This window comes from Eleutherodactylus coqui, chromosome 2 (assembly GCF_035609145.1).
Source record: "Eleutherodactylus coqui strain aEleCoq1 chromosome 2, aEleCoq1.hap1, whole genome shotgun sequence".
NCBI classification, from domain to species: Eukaryota; Metazoa; Chordata; class Amphibia; order Anura; family Eleutherodactylidae; genus Eleutherodactylus; species Eleutherodactylus coqui.
The window spans coordinates 247,365,138-247,375,087 of record NC_089838.1 but is presented as its reverse complement, the minus strand read 5'-3'; the positions used below and the strand labels follow the sequence as shown (position 1 = coordinate 247,375,087).

The window sequence follows — 9,950 nt, the reverse complement described above, 5'->3', positions numbered from 1 at the left end:
ACAGCTGGTAAATTGCAAAAAAATTCGGTATGGGACATAACAAAACTGCCCCAGATGACGCAACAACAATGGCTGTCCTTCTGCAAGAGCCCACACCGTAGCACCCAGTGTCTGGCACAGGACAGTGGGTTGAATCGAAACATTGGGCAGATACTGGCTACACACAGATGGCACCGTATAAGATTGAGTTGCTGCATCCGCTCAATGAAGAGGATCCTGATCGCCATGTCGAATTAGCAAAAATGGGTGCCACAGTAATTGCAGACGGGGAGGTGATCAAAAAACCTTTGCTACTGGTCCGACGCAAACCCACACTGAAAAGATCACTCCAAGGCTACCGACACACGGGTGAGCGAGTTTTTTGGCATGATATCACGCTCGTTAACATGCAATTTACCGGCGGCTGCAAGGCAATTTTTATGCAAAAACGCATCGCATCTGTGAAATTCTGATCCTCCTCGAGCAAGTTTCCCATGTGAGAGAAGATCAGAAGTTTTTCCCATTAATTTCAATGGGAAACCTCATATTGCACGGCGTGCGACAGCCATACAATAAATTAAAGATCCCATTGAGATCAATGAGCATTGCGTACCACGAAACGTGAAGAAATCAATAGAGGCACATCCTATTCCCACACCACAGAAAACATCACTCATGTATAAGACTCCATTCAAAAGAATGCAATGCACTAATCTCATGCAAGTTTCTCGGCCGTGTGAAAGTGGCCCAAGATGGTTGCGCACAGGTAGTCATGGTGAGGTGTATGGGGTACGAAGATAGTGGGCCCCATTTATCATCGATGGTAACCTTACTACTACGAGGTATCTGCCATTGTTACATGACAAGGTGCTCCCGTCACTGTGCAGCAAAGAGGACACATTCCCACTGTTCTTCTAGATCAGCAACAAATTAGGTTGCTTTATGGCAGGGGTCGCCAACTCCAGTCCTCGGGGACCACCAACAGGTCATGTTTTCAACATATCCTATGGTAAGAACACCTGTGGCAATGTCTGAGGCACCGACAATAATTACATCACCTGTGCAATACTGAGGAAATCCTGAAAACATGACTTGTTGGCGGTCCCTGAGGACTGGAGTTTTGGGAACACTGCTTTATGAGGTTCTGGTGTCTTTGATGACCATTTGTGAGCAATACAGCATTTTGGTCCTGCTCATTTCTGTCAGGTTTTCCCCCACCACACTTTAGCTGACTGGAACATTATATCTTGTTCATTGCTCTACGCACTCAGCCTACGGCTGGAGTCACACCCGGCCAACATAGGCTACCCCTCTGATGCATTAACGTACAATGCATTGGTATTAGTGTACCTTGATGCCACCAGGAATCTAGGGGTTTAGCAGGGCTATGCCCGTCACACCCCTAGTTCCTGATTGGCTGTATTCGTCAAGGTTCTTGAAGGTCTTTTACCATCGTGCTGCAGAGGACTTTGCTGTCGGGCCAATGTAGTCACTGCACGCATTAGGCTGTTTGGAGAGCGAAGTGCATCTATTCTGACCGCTGTCCCCAGAGGGCGGCGGTGTGATTGGCTGCTCCCATGTCTTGCAGTTGCAGGATATTGTATGTATACGTGTGTTGTCCCCTCTGTGGTTCACTGCGCGGCTGCCAGCACTGAGTACAACCCGGAGTGCAATCCGCACTGAAGGAAGGAGGCAGTCACCAGTGGCTGAACTCGGCTGCTGCAACTCACCCGTCCCTGCTGTTAAGCACTGTGCAGCTGTGCTGTCAGAGCAGACCCCGGGGTGCAGTGGCCGGTGTACACCCATGTGCGGCTGCACTTACTGGCCGGACGCCGCCTCTGGCAGCTGTCGCTCTCCTCCGGCACTTATGTCCACGGCGCAGGTGCTTCCGTGGTTTAGCCTCCCTGCTGCCAACCCCGCTCTGGGCTTTAGCACTCAGGGGGATGCCGGCGTAAGGGAGCCGCTGTCTCCTTTATTAATCCAGGCAGCTGTACGCTAACATTAGTGGGCTGCCAGGACCTGCGGGTAACCACCTCTCCAGCCCATCACTTTCAGGGGGCGTCACCACCCCTGTCAATCATGACTCCACCAGCACTTGCTGGTGGCGTCAAGATACACTAATACCCAATGCATCAGTGCACATGGGCATATTTCTGTGGCGTAAAAGCGCCTGGCCGTGACGGCACATTTCGGCCAGGTGCTTTTACACCGCCACCACCAGTGGCTGCATAGACTCCTGTGGGAGCCTATGACAGCTTCCAGAGAAGGGAGGGAGTTTAGCAGTGTGACTGCTAAACTTCCTCCCCCTTCTCTCTGCCCTTTGCCATCTGTTTGCAATGGAACAGGGTGGAGGTGAGGGGGAGCTAAATTCAACTCCCAGGCCACCCCCTTCCATTGCTCGCTACGGCAATTAGTGTGAGCTTAGCACACTAGCTCCTGCCCCATCCTGCCTCCTCCCCTTGCCAAGAGAAAGCAAGGGGTAGGGCGCTTTGCAGAGCTAAACTGTCTCCCGCTGCCCAAGGGCATTGCTGCCTCAGCGGGCCAGGGCCATCTGAGCAGGCACACAAACGTTAACATTGGTCCGCCCGTTCACGTGTTTTTATGTCGCCAGCAGGCGAATGTAAAAAAAACCCGCCAACGCCCATGTGAATCAAACTCTAATTTGATGAGTTTTGTTATTTAAACTGGTTCAGGTGTGGTATCCAATCACACGTTTAATAGGGCTCCATGACACGGGGCTGTCTGTTCACAGTTACCCAACTCTTCATTAAATGAAAAAAAGGTTATATTTTATGAGGAACCTTCTCAGCGATTTCAAAATAGCTTCCCTGAAATATGAATACAAAAGTGTATATTATATCATTTATACACAAACATTTCAAAATGATAATAAAAACTACAAGAGGTCCCACAAAATAGGCCTGAGCGCTCCGGCACCCGCAAAATAAAAATACTGTGTCTAGAATGCGAAACCACGCTTTTTTTTTTTTTTTTAAAGCAGTGTTTATATTGTAGAAAAAAAATGGTAAAACCTAAAACCTTTCTAAAGCCAGATTAACATGGATTATGCGCATTGGTCGTTACGTTTTTGCACGTCCCTCTCCTGTTTTTTTTTTTTGTATCCAAAATCCAGTAAAAATAAAAGCAAAGACATGCAAAACCCCCTCAGCCATTGAAAAGGCTAGCCATTGAAAACTAGTGTAATTAGTACCTTATACAGTTAGCCCCCGACTTGCGAACAGGTTCCGTTCCAGGAACCTGTTCGCAAGTCCGAACAAATGCTATGGAACGGGACCGCGGGTGGATCCCGCTCCATACAACGTCGGGTGCCGGCTGTTCTTACAGCGGGCACCCGGCGGCAGCAGTTCCGACGAGCCGCGCCGCTCATCGGAACTGTTAACACTTTAAATACCGCTCTGACAGCGGTATTTAAAGTGTTAACAGTTCCGACGAGCGGCGCGGCTCGTCGGAACTGCTGCCGCCGGGTGCCCGCTGTAAGAAACAGCCTGGACCCGACGTTCAGGGGGCCCGTACAGCGTCCCACGATGAGATCGCGGGACGCTGTGTGGTTGCTAGGCAGCCGGGGACCTCCTGAAAGGCCCCAGGGCTGCCTATGCAGAGTGCCCATCAAGCGCACGGCTTGCTAGGCGCTCTGCATAGGCAGCCCTGGGGCCTTTCAGAAGGCCCCTGGCTGCCTAGCAACCGCACTGTGTCCCGCGATCTGACTGAACAGGCTTCTATCAGGCTTGATAGAAGCCTGCCCGGTCCCTGCACAGTATGATGTAATGCCATAGCATGACATCATACTGTGCAGAACAGACTGTTCATATCTTGCAAAATTTGTAAATTGAACGTTCGCAAGTAGGGGACTATCTGTATTTTGCTTCCCTGCACAAACATGCAGGAAAATAGAACACTAATTTTTTTTTGCGCAATAGAGTTATGCACGCAAAATTCATGCCTGTGAACAAACCCATTGAAGTCAACGGGTCCCATTTACTGCGTCTTGCGAATCTGGTGTTACCTTTATTCTACAGGTCATTATAATTAGGACAATATTTAATGCCATAAATATAGATTACAAGTTAAAAAAAAGTGGTGACTTTTTTCCTGTCCCATTACAGACAGTGGGTGATGCGTTCTGTGGAACACAGAGATAGGACATGCAGCGACCCATTTCCCACACAGCGATGCGGGAAAACATCACTTAGGTATAGGACGCCATTCAAAAGAAGTGGAAATAAAGAGCAAGTTGGGAGGGAGGGGGATTTTAAAACCGTGCAGCAGTTTAAGAACTTACAGGTTGTTCCCACAGCGGCCAGTAAGGGAGGAGTCCAGTCTAGTCATGTGGTGCCGCTAGCCCCGCCCATCCACCATTGACCGTTTTCTCAGTACGCCATGTAATCTCTAGAAAGCGGTCAGTGATGGAGAAGAGGTGGGCAGCAGCGCCTCATCAATAATCACTCATCACTCGCCATGAGCTACAGAAACCAGCTGGAAGCTCTTACAGAGCGCTGCCCGTTACATCATACATACAGATAACCATGGAGGTGCCACGGCTGTGCCAATCACTAATGTGTGCCGTAGCACATTATCCCATGAGGGACGGACCTCTGGAGGACACGTGGTCACTACTGTATACTAGGAGGACATGGCCGCTTCCCGGTTGTCTCTTCAGTCCATCGTCTGTTTATTGCGAGCGCGCACGCCATATCTGTAGTGGAGAAAGTAGAAGAGGAGCGTTAGATAATCTTTATTGTATAGGGCCAACTTATTCCGCAGCGCTGGTTAGATACAGCTAGGCCAGCGGTTCTCAGCCTCTTCAAGCCAAATACCCCCACCAGTAACAAGGCAGTCATAGCGCATAGGAAGCCAGCAGAAGTACAGGAACGTGTGGCCATCACTGAGGTTTAAAAGTGGGGTTTGGGCTTTACACCAGTCTGCTAATTTTGCCTCCCCAGTTGGAATACAAGAAGTGGCTGCCTGTACTACCACCATATGGTGGGGGGAGAGCCAGCACTGTGGCATATACACTGCAGGAGGGGGCGGCTCAGGGCAGAAGGAAGGCCCATCTGGACAGGATACACAAGGGGGTTTTGGTGCAGACTTCCCACTTGGCATTCGAGTGTCCCCAGAGCATTGCACCTTAGAGCCAGGCCCTCCCAAATGCACCCAGAAGCCAACCTTCACCCCCCTCCAAATGCACCCAGAGGCCCCCCAGGCCAGGCACAGCATTGCACGCTGGGCCAGGCACCCCAATGCACCTAGAGTCCCCCCCAGTCAAGACACAGCATGGCCCCCTAGGCCAGGCACACCAGTACTGGCAGCTGTGATTCACCTGGGGCTGCCCCTCTTCCCCTACACCTTTAGCTCAGTACAACAGCACTTTCTAGCAAGCGCCAGGCCATCTCCTCCCGCACACCCCGCTCCCTGCAACCCTCTAGGCTTTAGCCTCTCACCCCGTCCACACCTCACTCTTCATCCACCGGGTTTACATTACGTAAGACACATGATGGACAGCTTCCTCAGCCAATCAGCGAGCAGATCTCGTGTTCCCCTTAATGACTCACATGCAGCCGGCTCCGGAGCAGCGTGAAGCGCTCAGCCAATAGAAATCGCTGCAGCCATTGACCAACCGGAGACGGACGCCTGTGATTGACAGGGATTTCCTCCAATGGCTTGAAAGAGACGGCAGCAGCTGCGTTGTTAGGGAAGTAACTGTTGTCAGGGGTCTGAGAGGTGGAAGGTGTTGTGGGGAGGCGGCAGCGGCGGCGGGCTGTGCATGTCATCTCCAGCTGGCGTGAGGTGACTGCTTCCTCCTGGATACCGGACCGTGAGGTGAGATGGGAGCCGGCTCCGGCCTGACCCTGTGCGGGGGGCTGCAGCGTCCCCATTGTGTGGCATGCAGCTGGGGATGTGACTCAACAGTTGTAGGCTTGTATCTGGCAGGGAACAATGGAGAGTCTGTGGGGAGGGAGCAGACCTGTCCATGTGAGGTGGCCTTCTGCCCGCAGGGGTGCTGCGTACACATATGGCACTGGGCGCCTATAGCTGGGACATACGTGCCGTGGGGATGAGCTGTACCAAGTAGTGCGAGCGGAGAGCGTCCGCCACCAATCACAGCCCAGCGCTGATTTACAAGTTGGTGCGGAGCTCCTGGAAGATGGCGGCCGCGGACTGCGTGGGGGCGACCACACCTGTAGGGGCCCTCCGTTAGTTGGACCCTCTATTACAACTCATTACGGAAACTTATAGGGCACCTTCACACCTAGTGGAGTCCATGCGGGAAAATGCGCCAAAATCCTTATCCTAAACAGATTCGCGTGCGGCTCCACAGCGGACATCACGCCTGCAACCGAAAGGGTGAAATCTATGGCTGAGCCGCGGGAAAAAAACTAAATACGCAACATGAGCAAGGGTACATTCACACCATGCAGATTATCCACAGCGGCGCATTCAGTGCGGAGGGCGTCCGTGTCGGTCAGAGGGGTTTGACTACCGATCAGCTGTATAAAGGGCGGTAAGCTCCACCGCCCCTTCATTGTATACCGGGTACAGCGCCACCCGTAAGTTGGGACCAACCAGTGTGACGTCACAGTCCCGAGAACAGCTGGAGCCGCTGTCATCAACTGATCAGTGGCGGCACTGCACCTCCATCTGAGTGATCACCCATCCCAAGGATGGGTCAGTAATGTTGTAGTGCCGGAAGACCCCTTTAAAATGTTGGTCAACCTGGACAAGCCAAGACTGATGACGAACAGGGAGGGAAGGATGTGGTTATGTAATACATGGGCGGCCCAGTCCACCACGGCGACTGCTTCTGCTCATTAGTGACTCTTCTCTCTGGCTTACTAGGAGTGATCATGAGAATCCCAACCGTATTCTGTTAAGGTGTTAACATGTTAGGGGTGTTCCTGGTGGGACCAGCTCTGTGGGTAGTTAGGTTCAGTTCTGCTTCCCCTTTGATGTATTGCGCCTTGCTTGGGTTGCATCGGTACTGATGGCTGTTTATACCATCCTAGAACTAGCATGGAGGCCTCGTGCAGCTGCTATGGTGTCTGTGCAGAAGCCGGTCCCATCCTGGTAGTTATTGGGAGATGAGACCCTATTATAGGGGGTTTCCAGGCAAATACTACTGATGACCTCAGGCAACAGTAGATGGGCTTGGGCCCACTGCTTCGGCCCCTGTTGTTACAGAGTGGACGCATTTAGCTCCGACCCCTGTGTAGTGACCAGCCTATTAAGACTGATGACGGCTGCGCTGGCCACTACACAGGTAAGGGCTGATGGCTGAACACGGTACTTTTTTTTTTTTTTTTTTCTGGCGGTAAAAAAAAATTTCAGATTTTTGCACAAACATGTATTTGGGCAAAATGTGCAACTTTTCTCCTTTCTGCTCTGCTACTTTAAAAAAAAAAAGTGTATGGGGCTTTCAGGTGGTCGCTGGATCGACAGACTTATATATGGTTTATGGCAGAAAATGGAGTAAACTCTACCAGAAACGTGTGCCAAGTCGGACCTGGCGTAAATTTCTTTCTGGGTGCACAGAGCTTCCGGAGATGCGCCAAATATATGAAGAGGTGTGTAGCTCTTCAGGTAATCAGTGCACCATGCGCCCTGGGAAATTGTACTAAAGCCCAGGCGCAGGAAATGCCAGGCGAAGTACATTTCCTCCACTGTGTTGTAGTGTGGACAGCTGATAAGATGGGGTCCCAACTGGCAGATCCCCGCCGATCAACTATTAATGATCTATCCTTAGGGCATCAATAGAATTTGCCCTGAAAACCCCTTTAAGGGCATTCCCTCTGAACAGAGAATGCTAAGACCCCAATCACACCTGCGCCTGGGACATTTTCATTCCTCGGCTCCATCATTAGGGCCAAATAATGAAGACCCCGGAATCGCCAGATCCAGCACATGTCGAAGCCGAACGGTGCTGAATGGACTACTGACTATAACGGAGTTTGTCCGACTGATGGAGGTTTATTGGACTAAGCAGTGCAGCATGCTGTGCTAGCTTGTCTGCGGTTTTCTGCTGGACCCATTCCAGATGGAAGGCAGGTGTGAATGGGCCCTTAAGGAATAGGACACATTTAGGTGGCGAACACACAATGGGCGCTTCATGGGTGTGAACACTGCACTCCTGTGCAAGACATAGGGAGTCCTTTTATCTCTGCTGTTCTGTGTATTCTATAAAAACCTCCGAGAAGCCCCCAGGCAATATGTGACATGACAGGATATAGCCTGCTCTCTCCTAATATATTCTCCATTCTCATCGGCTGATATTAACGGAGCTCAGCGAGGGGAATGAGACTTTCCATATGTCCTTATATACCTCGTCGAGTACATCTATAAGGCTCTCTATCCAGATGGAAAGACAAGACCTCCTCGGTGTAGAGGCTGCTAATATATTAGGACTTGTCTGCATCTGCGAAGAACACATGTAAACTTTGTTCTGAAGTTCTTTCTGAGTCACTCTACCCGCCCAGGATATGTGTTGGAACAGAGGCCAAGATAGTTGTCTCATAACTTCCTGCACAAATAGTGCCGGCTGAGCTAAAAGTTGGGTCCTGGCACACGTACTATGACAGCCATGTTGGATATATATATATATATATATATATTGTCCGTACATCTTTATGCCAGTCCAATGGCTAGTTGTCTGCCCAGCCTGCAGTCACCTCTCTTCACAGCCGATGTCTGAGTACCCCTCAATGTGCTGCAGCTGGTTGACATGAAATATTAAACAATGGCGCACCTTTTATGTAAATTTAAGAAAAGTAATCAAGTATGACATTAGTTTTACTACATGTTACAATTGACTTCCAGTATAAAGAAAAAGTATATGTTGTGTATAACAGTGAGAGCTCCCCAGACGTCCACCCCTTGTAGACCAGATGTACTGTGTACAATGGGGTAAACCACTGTGGCAATATTCTTCTATGTATTAAATGGCTGAGTCCAAGCGCTCCGTAATCTCCAATTATCCTGCTGAAATGAGCAGCAGGACACGTGTGTGGCTGATGCTCCATGTGTTCCCGGGTGCATCGGACCCCTGATCTCAGGATCGGTGCGGGAGACCCAGTGGTCAGAGCCCTTCCAATCTGCAAGTGGTCCCCAATTCTGTGGATAAGGGAACACTTATACTGGTGAGACAGCACCTATAATGTGCTCATTAAAGGGCTATTCCAGGCACTGACTAATATTAATATCTAATGTACATTATCACAATTAGCAACAGGCCAACTGGACCGGGTCTAGCCACATTTCTCATTTTCTATCTGTGTCCTATGACCCTCCACCTGTAAAATATCACCACTTCCTCTGACATTTTGTACGCATTTGCTACTTCCTCCCCTGTCTGTAGCCTCTAAATTCCTGTGAGCAGTGCATGATAGGAGGAAGCCCTCTGCTGTATTGCTCATGGTTACTGGTGCATCTTGTCTCCACCAGCAGCTGGGGACTGACCGGCCTTAGCTGGAAGTAGCGCCCTAGTCACGCCCTTAGCTCATGTGCAGTTTTGAGTGAGGTTGATGCTGGTAAGTTGTAGGACCTGTGATCTGTGGACGGTAAACAAGCTCTATGCATGCTGGGAGTTGTAGGTAACAGCGTCCACTGTGGAAGTGATGCTTGTAAACACAGCGGCAGATTGGTAGCTACATGGAGCAAAGAGGAGGATCAGGACGCGAGAAAAAAGGTACAGATTGCCGCTACTTAGCCGGACCTCCTAGATTGCAGCATTTTCAGAATTTCCATTTTGTGCCCTGAAAATAATTGTTGGTTTTATTTCACACGGATGAGTTTAATGTCTGATTTCTGCCAGTTTGAAAGTTACAAAACTCAACCTCACTGACTGCAGTGTCTGTATTCACACATGCACTTTTTTTTTTTCCCCCGCGGAGCAATAATCTGTTAGCCTGGGTCCCCACACAGTGGAATCCTGGCGGAAATCTCGCAGTTTGGCCGCAGCG

At 50.3% G+C, this 9,950-nt stretch overlaps 1 protein-coding gene across 1 annotated transcript in view; it reads left to right on the top strand.

Annotated features, from left to right (window-relative positions):
* The first annotated feature begins 5,692 nt into the window (after positions 1–5,692).
* ABHD2 (abhydrolase domain containing 2, acylglycerol lipase) overlaps positions 5,693–9,950 on the top strand; it is a 44,472-nt gene continuing 40,214 nt past the window's right edge. The window contains exon 1 of the mRNA XM_066592806.1: positions 5,693–5,817. The gene's annotated coding sequence lies outside the window, so the exon portion shown is untranslated. The remainder of the gene's footprint in view (positions 5,818–9,950) is intronic.